Raw genomic sequence first — 13406 nt, forward strand, 5'->3', positions numbered from 1 at the left:
CACACCACCTCCAGTTCAAAACACTCCCACCGTCCAAACTTATCCAACCCAGCATATACAAGGGGCACATTTTGTCACTCCTAATGCGCAATATGTCCCTCCGGTATATGCAGCGGAAACACAAGCCTTTACCAACCCAGTAACGGTCAGGTTCCAGCCTGAGGTGGATCAATACGAGGAAATGGAAAATGAGGCAAAAGCAAGGGCGGATGATATGTTATTAAAAGAGATCCACAGTCTCAAAGAAGCAATGAGAAACCTTCAAGTTGCTAGAGGAAGAAAGAGTGTAGAATATGAGGATCTGTGTGTTCAGCCTGACGTCGATTTGCCCGTAGGCTACAAGCCGCCGAAATTTGATACATTTAATGGAACAGGCGACCCTCATACACACTTAAGGGCTTATTGTGACAAACTGGTTGGAGTAGGTAGAGATCAGAATATAAGGATGAAGCTATTCATAAGAAGCTTATCTGGTGAGGCTCTTACTTGGTATACGCAACAAGATGTCCGTAAATGGTGTGGTTGGAGTGATATGGCACAAGACTTCATGGACCGATTCATTTTCAACACTGATATCACTCCAGATAGAGTCTACATGACTAAGTTAACTAAGAAGTCAACTGAGTCGTTCCGTGAGTATGCACTGCGGTGGAGGTCAGAAGCAGCCAGGGTTCAACCCCCCGATGAGTGATAGAGAAATGACTGCTACCTTCATTGAATGCCAGGCTGGCATATACTATGAGAAAATAATAGGCGTGATGGGACAAAAATTCACAGAAGTTGTCAGAATGGGAGAAGCCTTAGAAGAAGGAATCAAATCGGGAAAAAAATCAGGATCTTAATGCTTTGCAAGCTGTAAACAAAGCTATTCAATCTGGTTCTATCAGCGGGACCAAAAAGAAGAAAGAAGATGTAGCTGCAGTCATGAATATCCAAGGACATAAGCCAAGCCAAGCCAAGCCGTTACATACTTTAACCATCCACAACAACCTTTCTACCCTTACCAATACGTTGAACCCTACCAAGCTCCACTAACCCCTTACCCTGTCTACAACGCCCAAGCAAACTACTACCAACACCGAGCACCTCTATACCAAAACCCACGTCCATATCAATCTGTTCAAGCTCCAACTTATCAAAATCGATCACATGCTACACCTAAAGCCCGATCAAACCCTGAAATAAAAAATACCCGTAATTACACTCGATTCACTGAACCCTTGGATCAATTATTTGAAAGACTGAAAGCAGCAGGCGTGATACAACCGATTGAAGGAAAAATTCCCGATCCTATTCCAAGATGGTTTGATGGTTCCAAACGCTGTGCATACCATTCTGGAGTTGTTGGGCACGGCACTGGGGATTGTTATGGTCTCAAAAACAAAATCGAAGCCTTGATTAAGGAAGGAGCGATCCAACTCACTGGAGCTCGACCCAATGTGGACAACAATCCTTTACCTATTCACGAAAATGCCAATGTGAACATGATAACTGTTGAGGAAGGTAAGGATTTGAAAGGAGCCAGTGCGCCGATTGGAAAGATAGAAAGGGGCATGTCATCAATTTTTGTTGCTCCCGTGGGAACAGTCCAAAGACAAGCACCAACGAAGATTGCTGCTACAACTACTCACAACACCGAGACACCGACCATCTGGGGTGCCGAACCAGGAGAAACTTTGAAAAATTGGATTTGTACTCCGTCCCTGGTTCGCCGGGAGTCTTGGTAGATTGAACATGTAGTGAACTTTTTGAGATAGCATGATTTTAATTCTATTAGACGAACTCTAATATAATTAGTGGGATAGTTTAGTGATAACGGGTAGTTAGAATTTGAATTTTCTTTCATGGTTTAATAATTTAGCCTATTTCGTCAGTTTGAAATTTCTGTTAATTGCTCTTTTATAAGTCTAAAATGGATTGAGTAATCCGATCAAGAATTAAATCCGATTTCAAATTATCCGCCTACTTTAAATTATAACTTAATATTATTTTATAAACCCTTTTTTTAGTTTTATGGTTAATTCTATTTAAAGGCAATAGATGACCATTTCTAATAGTGATGAATCTTTTTTCCAAACCTAATTCATATCTTTATTTTTCCCAAACAAGACCCAACTTTCATAAAAGACGTAGTTCTATTCTTGGACTACTTTTCACATAGTAGTAGGGAGTTAATTTGTTTATTGCCTTCTTGATCTTATTTATTACTTAATAAGCTAAGCAGTTAAAAAATGAATTAATAATCGATCATTGAATTCCTATTAACATGTTGACTAATCCAGCATATTTTTTAATATGGCTAAAGTCTTTCCTATAAACTACTACTTTATTTTAATTTAAATAATAGCCTTATATTCTCCATTTTGAAATCCTGATAATGCTTACAAACTATTTTCCCAAACATTCAAAATGTTGTATTTATATATTTTTAGCCTTAATTAAATTAACTCTAAGTCTGGTCGGTTAACCATTGTTAATGGGTCTTAAAGGATGCCTAATACCTTCCCTTTGGACTAATTGAACCCTTGCCTAGAATTTTAAGTTTCGTAGATAGTAAAACGGAGTTAACTTTAGAAAATAACATTAATGAACTTTAGGTGTCCTAATTCACCATAAATAATTAGGTGGCGACTCGCTAACTTTAATTAGCCTCGGAATTACCGGGATGTTGTAAACTATTTTGACTCCGGTTAAAATAGGGTATAACAACTACTTTTACTTTTTGATTAGAGCACGCACAAGAAGTAAACCTTTTGACATTGGAATCTACCAATTCCAAGTTACTATATGACTTTTCCAATCATCATTTAGATGTTACTTTATTGTCTAAGGGTAGAATTGGAAAAAACTAGTTAATTTATATCTTAGTTTTCTAAGGTGACACTTATTATGGGACAAAAAAAATTGGCTAAGGTGACACTTATTATGGGACGGAGGGAGTATTAAATCGTCAATGTGACTTTTTTTTTTGGTTGGGTAAAATGGATATATATTAAATATATTACGGCATCACAGACGAAGTAGTAGTAGTAGTAGACAGCTGAGCACTATCATGGATAGTGACTACATAGTAGTTCCCTAGACTTGCTAAGATATAACATGATGCTAATGATACTACTTTAGTAGTTGATTTTCCTTGCTGGTCTGCTTGGATAGTTTCTTTTGCAGTTTCAGGAGTATATAGCATAGTACATAGTTGATTACAAACTGGAAGCTTCGAGCCTAGCTTAGCCAAAACATGAGCGCCTTTGTTCCCTTCACGGAAGCTGTACCTGAACACTGGATTCCCCAACTTCTTCAATAGGCACCTGCAATTATGGACAAGAAAGTGGTAGTTAGTAGGAAGAATAAGGTGGCAGGACAGGACCCCAAAAGTTTTTTTCTAAGTGGCAGGGTCCTCATTTTCTTTTGCATTTATTTTTGCTCCAGAAATTACTAATGTTGGGATTAGCAAACACATGGGGGGCTCTTTGTAATTTTAAAAACTTCGCGGTTAAGTTTTAAACTTTTCAAAAAAAAAAAAAAAACTGTCTCTCTCTCTTTCTTCTTTCATGTTCTTCTTCTACAAAAATCATTCTTTTACTCTCAAATTCTCTCATTCCTTCATCTTCTATGTGTGTAATTGTCGTTGAAAGCTAAACTTGAAGTATATATACATTTTGGTTGCTGAAAAACGTGAAGAAGGAGTGTAACGACCCTTCCGATCGTTATGAGAATTTAGGACTCCATTGGAAATTCCGAGGCCGCGGGTGGATGCGTAGGGCGTCTTTTTGTATATATGCATGTTTTGTGTTGTGTTTTGAGGCCCTGGATGAAATGTGGGGTGATAGGGGGAAAACTTGACAGAAAATTGAGCTACTGCCCAAAATGCACCGCTGTGGCGGTGGGAGTACCGCTGCAGCGGTACTGCTATCCTTTGCCCGCTACAGCGATGCCGCTATAGCGGCGTGGCTACCGCTATAGCGGTGAACTGATTTATCTTAGGACCGCTATAGCGGTGGCTTGGCCACTATAGCGGGACCGCTGCAGCGGCGTAGTGACCACCGCAACGGTCGACGGAAGGTAGTAGCCGGGTTTTTAATGCCTTAGTTTTATTTTCTCATTCATAACACCCCAACACACTTCCCAACAAACACTTAGAGAGAATTTTCAAGCTAGGGCAAGACAACCTTGTGAGGTAAGTTCCATTGCTTTTCATTCTATCATTCCTTTCCCCTTCGTTATTGTAATCATCTTCATGGGTCTTTAATGGTGAAATTGAAATAGAAACCCTAGAATATTAATAAACCTTCTAAACTTGATGGGTTATGGTTATTATCGCTTAGTTATCATCTAAATGCATTGGTTAGTTGCTCTTGATCATAAATTGAACAGTTAGAGACATAAACTAAGAGATTGGAGACCTAGGGTTCTATAAAAATGGTGTCTTTGCCCTAGAAAATTGTTGTAATGGGAATGTTTGATAGAATGTGGAAGAAATTGATGGTTTATAAATATTAGGGGCTTTTGATAATTTGTCTATCACCTAGAAAATCATCCACCCTTAGAATGGGGAGAGGGAAGGGTATTTCTTGCCTTGGTATTTGCAAATTGAGCAATGTGACTCATTGAGTCTTCTATTCTAGACCGTGAACATATTTAGGCTTTGAGGAAAGGAAAGGTTGTGGCAGACTGACAGGCATTGTTCCAGCTCTACTCTGAGGTAGGTTACGATTTACTTGAGTTAGACTTTGGTTAGTTGAATGTATGTTTGTGATTTCATTAGGAGAAAGCATGTCTAGTATTCATTACATGATATTGTGTGGTTATGCTCCTATGTGCTTGTGATTGAATGTTGTGTATGCTTCATGCCATTATTCTTGTGTGATTTAATCTGCAGTGGATATTATTGTGATGAGAAGTTAATATAGTCTTCTCGAGGCTATTGTGACATGAAATGATGAGGTGAATATGGATATTGAGAAGGTAAGAAACATTGTTCTGTAAAAGGTATGACAAGGCACACATGTGGCCTAGATTATGGGCTCGTGGTCCGAGAATAGTTCCGAAAACGAGAGGTTTATTGTTATATCCCGTGTCCGAGGAGTGTTCCGGAACGAGTGGTACATGGACACCATGGATCCCCTGCAAGTCATGACTACTGAGCTATGACATCAGATAGCATGTGTGTACAATGAGTGGGGGTATAGTGGTAAATTTATCTCCGTTGTGGTTGACGTGTTTGTGATTCTTGGCAATTTGGTGATTTGTTGTGATTGTCCGTGGTTGACTTGTTGTGATGTATTGATATTCATGTATGATTGACTGGCTTGTTTATTTTATTGATTTCATAAGATATGCATGATACTAATCTTAGTCGGCCTATGATGCTTACTGGTACATAGTGTTTGTACTGATACTACTTTGCTGCATTCTTTGAGTGCAGATTTTGATATAGAGACTGTTATACCCCATTTTAACCGGGTTAAAGAGAAGTACAACATATTGGTGATTCCTATATTATTTAACTTAAGGAGTCGCTACTTAATTATTTTTAAAGGTGAATTAGGACACCTATTTTAACTAAGTAAATGTTAAAATTAACTCTGATTAATGATCTACTTAACTAATGTGATTCTAGGTAAGGGTTCTAACTATCCTAAAGAGAAGGGGTTAAGCATCATCTAAAATCTGTTAACTACGGTTAACCAACCAAACTTAGATTAATTAATTAAGACTAAGAAAATACAATTATAAAATTTTAAATATTTAAGAAAATAGCTTGTAAATATTATTAAGGTTACAAATGGGAAATATAAAAAATACTATTAAAATAAGGTAGTAGTTTGTAGGAAAGTTTTCAATTATAAGTTAAACTAAAAGAAAGTGTGGGATCAAGCAATGTCTTTATAAGCATTTGAAATAACTCAATGGCTAGGTATCAATTGATTTAACGGCTTAAAAATATATTAAGTGATCAGATAAGATAGGTAAATATGCAAATTAGCTAATGTAAATTTGAAAAGTAACTTTATAAGCAAAATCTTTTTCTTTGTTAAAATAGGAACTTGGCGAGAATGGAGGCTTCCAAACATTGTAAACTTGTTTTTTTTTTTTTTTTCAGAGATGCACTAAAACACTTTGTGAAAAAGGAAAAGTCCTTTTTCATTGTTCACTTCTAGCCATGCCCAGTCACGTTCTACAGGGAAAAAAGAAGTACTTCACTAGCTATTAACTAAAGTGGGATAGTCTAAATGATTAAACAACCTATGTTGACTGTAAGTTTATCCTACAATCCCAACCTGGGATAAACCAAACACAAGTAAAGCAGCAATTATATTTAAAAGAGGAAACAATGAAGATGGCATGACTGGTAGAGGAAAGTCGCCATGGAAGGTCCTGAGCGAATTTCACTCATTCCTCTTGGTAGATCCGATGCATTTAAGGGATATCGACTCCATGTTCGGGTACGGTGGTGAGTCTTGTACCAAGACTCGATTTCGCTCCAAGTGCATATGCAAACAAAGAGAAAAAAAAAAAAAAAAAAAAGGAAACTAGAGGAATAGACGTAGCTCTCACAAAGAGAATGAGATACATAAAACAAGAATAGCACTGATTTATTAACTTTGTAGCCTAATAGAGACTCAAGATACTTTTATATAACATCAAACACAAGAGCATTAAGGCTTGCTATCAGGTACAACAAACCAGATTTGAAAAACAATGAGATCATCACTTCAAAAGAATCATACAATGTTGTTCCCATTTTAATCTATGAGCAGGCAAAAAATATGTTTCACTTCCATCTAATGTCACCTTAGATTAATAACAAATAGAGACACTTATTAACATAAGCGTGCATTTTGTTGGTCACAATCTGTTTTCTTATGAGATATTTAAAATCCTACAAACATGATTTCTAAATGAGGGTAAAATATAAAAGATAAGAATATTACTTTCATAAAGTAAACACTTTTTGCTCTGTTAAAAGTTTTGACACACAAAAGCCTTAGAGGGCATAACTCATTTACTTTAAACCATTAGGTTGACATAATTGAAAAAAAAAAAATACTCGCGAGACAAATATGGGCTTTAATTCAAACTACATACTTGAACATGGTATGCAGATTGTGAAGAAAAGGAAAACTTGAACAAAGTTTCAGAACATACGTTACATATATATTTCCTAAGTCAACCATAAATAGCATCCTAAGTTATCCATGAATAACAACTAAGCAGTAACTAAGCAAGTAGTAGTTTATTACATGACCAGAACTTAAGTAGTAATCCTACAAACAACTAAAGAGAAGGGATGCTAGCACATGATTTCTAATAACATACACATCTATTAAATACTTAATTCCTGACTTCTAGCGAAGTAATGAACATAGGATGACAAACACGAGTTAAACACGACCAAAGACTAACATTAAGCATGCTAATGCGGAATATCTTTAACGTAAAAGGAAAATTAACAACACTTTCTCAATGTGTACATAATCAAACTATGGAGTCGAAAAGAAAAAAGAAACCACTGACCTCTTGCGTCTGCAGTGAACTAAGGCGTCGACTTCGGACCTGCTCGTCAATTGTCGGAGTAAGAAAACAGAGCCTTTGCCTTGGTTATGGTAAGAGGCAGAGCTGAGCTTTAAAAAAAGAAGAGGAAAACAGTAAGTTTTAGGAAGATAGAGGCGGCTAAAAGCTTGTTGCCAAGTGGGTGTACACCGGCTAAAACTCCTCCCTCTAAATGGCTGCAACACAGTTGGTATTTATAGATGCAACTAGGGTTCTTAGAGCGGGAATTTGAATTAGAATTTCAAAAGAAAAGTCAAGAGCCGTTTGAAATTGAGAGTGAGAAGTGCAAAAAGTTGTCATTGCCCAAAGTGTCAGAGATTTTTTGAAGGGAAGATGATAGAGTCTTCTGAAGGTTTGAAGAAAAGTGAGGAGAGAGAGTCTGAGAGAAGTTGGCAAGTCAAAAAAATTTCTGAAAACACTAATTCATCACGTGAAGAGAGATACAGGTTGATTTGGATTTCTTTTTCAAATATGTGAGAAAATTATAGACTGTAAATGAATTATTTGGAAAAGGCCTGTTGGGTTTCCGGTTTGGGCTGGTGAAGGGAAAGATTTGGGTCGTTTGGGCTACTAATTTTGGGCCTTTAAGTTGGCTAAAGTTGTACGTTGACCTTTTATCCTTCTTCTTTTGAATTTCTTTGAGCTTCATAGTTGAATGTATTCTTTTAGCCATATTATATAATACCATGTAACATTAACATATTAACATTAAGTAATTCAATTACTTAACAAAATTATAGTTGCTAGCACTTAAACAAATTATGAGATATTCAAAAGTTTATTGAAATAAAAATGTTGTAGTAAAAATATTATAGTAGCTATTTATAAAGTGTAAAACTAGAATAGTATTTCTACTTGATTAAGTAAATGAACACGAGGAGCTAGCCTTAAAGATGATGAAAAAGAAGGAAAATAATAATAATATTAATAACACTAATAGAAATGATGATGATGATGAGAATAATATTACTACTAATTGAGTTACTAATAGTAGCAACAATACAACATTTGATTTATTACCAACTTAGAAGCTCGAGGAAATAAATTGGAAGAAAGGAGGGTCAAAATTGGGTGTCAACAGAGACCGCTACTCGTCGTCACATATAGCGTGGAGGATATTTGCTGACAGATTTTGGGGTGAGCTCCTTCTCATGCCAGGCCGCCCGAAGATCTTCTACTTATGATGTCTTTTCTTATTCTAGACATTATGGATATTTATTAGACAAATTTCAGTACTTAGACGTGTTTTTGGCTTAGAGTCCTGTACTATGACTTTTGGATTTTGGGGATTATAATAATTAGAACTTCCGCACTTACTACCGTATTTGTGGCATGATTTACTTGTTCTTTTGTTGTTAAATAAGTAATAATTGTTTAGCATGATTTATCTAAAAACCGTATCGAATGGATTAGGTGGTATGTATGTTGGTTCGCCCATTAGGATTTAGATGGGTGCCGGTCATGGCGGGTTGGGTCGTGACAAGGAGCTGGAAGCCATTGACGGCCATTAACAAGCTTCGAAGCTCTAATTCAAAAATGTGGGTTACCGCAAACGAGCTTCATTTTGAGTGAGTGATACCTAAAAAAACCGAAACATCGAGGAGAATTCATATCTGAAATTTGAAGCAATTTCATTGAGATTTGACATAATTTTGGATCGATTTTATAACAACTCTCAAGGTTGAAAAAGATGATTATTCAAATTTTGGTTTACCGGAATCGAACTCTATTTCACATGGGTGATATCTCAAAAGAACCGGAACGTGGCTCATATCTGAAATTTGAAGCAGTTTGGTTAGGATTTGACATGGTTTCGGATCAAATTACAACAATTGTTCGTGCAAAAGGAAAAAGACGACATTGCCAGAAATAGTCTAGCAAAATATATAGAATGCTAATAAACCTAATTTAGACTATTTCTGGCAGTGTCGTCTTCTTCCTTTTGCACGAACAACTGCTGTAATTTGATCTGAAACCGTGTCAAATCTTATATATGTAATGCATAGATAGAGCAGTTGTTATATCGAATGTAGCAGCTGCCAATGCCTAAAAAAAAATGGAACATCAAGGAGAATTCATGTCTGAAATTCAATGAATTATATTTGTTCGATACACTATTGTCAATATAAATATTGAATATTGAGGAAAAAAAATCAATTGAAAACAATAAAAAATATTTAAAAAAAGAACTTGTGTTGGATTGGCACTACAAATCTAATCCAAATAAAATAGATACATAAAAGTATAGATGGGAGAATAAATAAAGACTAAGTGGAAAACAAAACTACAATTTACTTAGATTTATTGAATCCATAATGGATTCAATCAAGTGTTGAAGCAATTTCGTTGAGATTTGACATAATTATAGCCAATTCAGAAGCTTAGTAGAAACTATAGGATGCTAATAAACCTATTTCAGACCTGAATAAAGATTCTCCTAGACTATTTCTGACAGTGTCGTCTTCTTCCTTTTGGACCAACAACTGCTGTAATTTGATCCGAAACCATGTCAAATCTTATATATACAACAGTTGTTATATGGAATGTAGCAACTACCAATGCCTCAAAAAAATTGGAAAGTCGAGGAGAATTCATATATGAATTTGAAGCAATTTCGTTGAGATTTGACATGATTTTGAATCGATTTTATAGCAACTGTCAAGGTTGAAGAAGATGATTGTTCAAATTTTAGATTATCGCAACGAGCTCTATTTCATGTGGGTGATTTCTTAAAAGAACCGGAACGTGGAGGGGAGCTCATATCTGAAATTTGAAGCAGTTTGGTTAATATTTGATATGGTTTTGAATCAATTACAACAGTTGTTCGTCCAAAAGGAAAAATACGACATTGCTAGAAATAGTCTAGTAGAATATTTATTCAGGTCTAAAATAGGTTTATTAGCATCCTATAGTTTTGTACTAAGCTTTTGCATTGGCTATATATATAAAATGAGAACTGAAAAGGGTCACATTTTAGCCACCAAGAAGCGACTACAGTTATTAGAAGCGATTGCGATTTTGTAAGCAACTTACGGTTTAGATGAAATTATCTTAAAAATTGATGAATTAATTCTTGAAACTTATCGTTGTTGGCATTTAAATAAATATTAACAAAATGATAACGTCATTATTGATATAAATACTAATATCAATGAAATAATACAAGTCGTTGGCTATTAATCTAAACATTACAAGTAGGTCGCATAATTATTTCACCTACTGCAATAAAGACAAGAACATTTCACATTGATCACATGTAATTATGTCATCAATTTCAATATAGATCATATGTAGTATAGTACCCATTTGCAACATGGCTAAGAAAAATATGTGATGTTCATGTATAGTTATGTCACCAATTCCAAGTTGTTACATATAGCTATAATCATCATAACTTTTTCTTCAACACATTATTAACATTACTCATTAATTATCATTATTTTAGATTACTATAGTGTTGTTTAACTAATTTCATGGTGATAACATATTGTTTAGTTACAAATTTAAGTTTTATAATCGAAAATTAGTTCACTTCTTATTAAAAAAAATCTTTTTTGGTTGCAAAAGAAAGTGTTAGGTTGTAGATTCTAATAACATGTAGCTAGCTTATTAGCAGAGTATGCAACTGTGGTAACATGACTCTTTTAAGGACCCCATTCTCTTGTCCCAAAGCACCTCATTAACTAGTTTCAACTACTATCAATCTCCAATTCTTGAGAAGACAAAAAGGTATTGCTTGGATTTGATGGGTAATAGCCTCTTTGTGGTAAAGACAGGAGGCAGATTATGCGGTACAAGACATTCATAAAGGAATAATCAGCAGTGAATTTATTTCTGTTGTTGGTCTATGCATAATCGTTACCCTTTTATTTTGTTTTTAATGAATGTCTTCTGCTAATAATTGTTCAATGGTCTATGCATAGATGTTGTCTCGTCTATAGTAAAAGTTAAAAATCTGAAGTGTTCATTTTCAACCTCAAGCTCAAATCTGAAATGTTCATCTTTTACCTCAAGTTCAAAGCTGAAATTTTATGCAAAACCACCTTTAATCTTCTCCAAATTCCCTTAAATAATAGATTGAGACTCCTCAAAAGATCCCCAGCAAAATCCAATAACACCTACTTGAAACAAATTACTCCTTCATAAAACCAATTTTCAAGTTTGAAGCTCAAGATTTAACAATGGCTATCCGCAAGCTTAAACCTGAAATTTAATCCAAAATCATCTTAAATCTTCTCGAAACTCTTTAAAATTTGAGATTTAAACTCATCAAAAGATCCCCAACAAAATCCAACAACACCCACTTGAAATGAATCACTCTTTCGAAAACTCATGTTTTCAAGCCTAAAGCTCACAGCTCCAACAATGGCTATCAATGGAGTATATTTTAGATGTAGGAGGAAAAAACGTGGGAATGAATTAAGAGAGGGGAATAATTTTATATATATATATATTTTATAAGGTAAAATATATATTTTTAGATTTTTTTTTGATTTTTTTTATTATTCCTTACTTTGGATCAAAAGTGTATTTTTTAAAACTTGGGGGCTGGTTTGAAAGCTTGAAATAATTATAAATTTTATTTTTTTAAAATCATGGGACGAAAATGTATCTTTTAAAACTTAGGGGTTTGTTTTGACGTTCAGCTAACTTGTCTTCACTTAATTTGCACTAATCCTAAAAGGGGTATTGCCACCTAATAATTAAAACTTGGGGTCCAGATTCTTTAAAAAAACAAAAAATTGTTTGGGCCCTGTCACCACACTTCCCTAGTTAGTACGTGGTTGGTGTAATAACTTTAAAACCTCTGTTGAGTCTGTTTCAATTTTGAGAGGTGTTAATCTATTTGTATTGTTACGCCCTATTTTGAACGGGTCCAAGATAGTTTGCAACTTTCCGGTTCTTCTAACTGGTATAAAAGGGTTAGAGTCGCCACCTTATTTTTTAGGAAAATCAGGAAACCTATATGTACTTGTGTGTCTACTCCATTTTAGTCCACGAAATCTATAAAATTCTAGATAAGGGTTTTATTTACCCCGAGGGGAAGGTATTAAGCATCCCTCAGAGACTCTCCGAAAACAGTTCTTAAACTTAGTTTAACTGAACACTAGAGGGGGATTATTTATCTGTTTATCATTATTATTACCTGTTTTCAAAATGTTATGACTTTATGAAAAACGACACTAAGTGATAATATACTAAGTATATACAGTTGTATAAAAATGTATTTATATCAAGTATTCATAAAGAATGTATAGTAAAAAAGAATATATAAAAGAGTATAAAGAGAATGTACCTCGTAAGTATAAAAGTATATCTGTTAGTACAAAGAGTGTATATATGTTAGTGTAAAGAGTGTGTAACTATATTAGGAATATAAAAAAAAAAAAAAGTAAGACTGTAAAAATAAATATATCAAGGATATAAAGAATGTGTGTCTATGTAATGTGCACTATGTATATTAAAAGAATGTATGTATATTAAACATATAAAGAACATATTTCAAGTGTAAAAGAATGTACGTCAAACCTAAAATGTATAAAGAATTGTATAACTACGTATATTAGTGCATAAAGAATATAAAAATAATTTACGAATATTCATTGGTGTAAAGATTTTATATAAAGAAATTATTCAGAAAAGTGAAGTTTATTTGACTTGTTTCTACCGTTTAGTTAAAAAGAGTGTTTGTTTAATGAATATCCTATCAAAAGAATAAGGAACAAAATAATTGTAAAAAGTACTGGTAAAAAATAAGTATAAGAAATTGTGGATAAAAAATGAGTGAAAATGTATAATGCCTCTAAAGAATAAAATATTTGTAAATGGACGACTTAATATTTGCCTAGCGT

At 34.5% G+C, this 13406-nt stretch overlaps 1 long non-coding RNA gene across 1 annotated transcript; it reads right to left on the reverse strand.

Moving 5' to 3' along the window:
- Positions 1–2942: 2942 nt before the first annotated feature.
- On the reverse strand, positions 2943–7965 carry LOC132631939 (uncharacterized). The gene is made up of 2 exons (XR_009579184.1): positions 7519–7965; positions 2943–3308 (listed from the first exon to the last, which is right to left on the reverse strand). It is a non-coding gene; the product is annotated as an uncharacterized LOC132631939 (long non-coding RNA).
- Between the last annotated feature and the right edge of the window lie 5441 nt (positions 7966–13406).

The sequence above is a fragment of the Lycium barbarum genome, chromosome 3 (assembly GCF_019175385.1).
Source record: "Lycium barbarum isolate Lr01 chromosome 3, ASM1917538v2, whole genome shotgun sequence".
Classification (NCBI taxonomy): Eukaryota; Viridiplantae; Streptophyta; class Magnoliopsida; order Solanales; family Solanaceae; genus Lycium; species Lycium barbarum.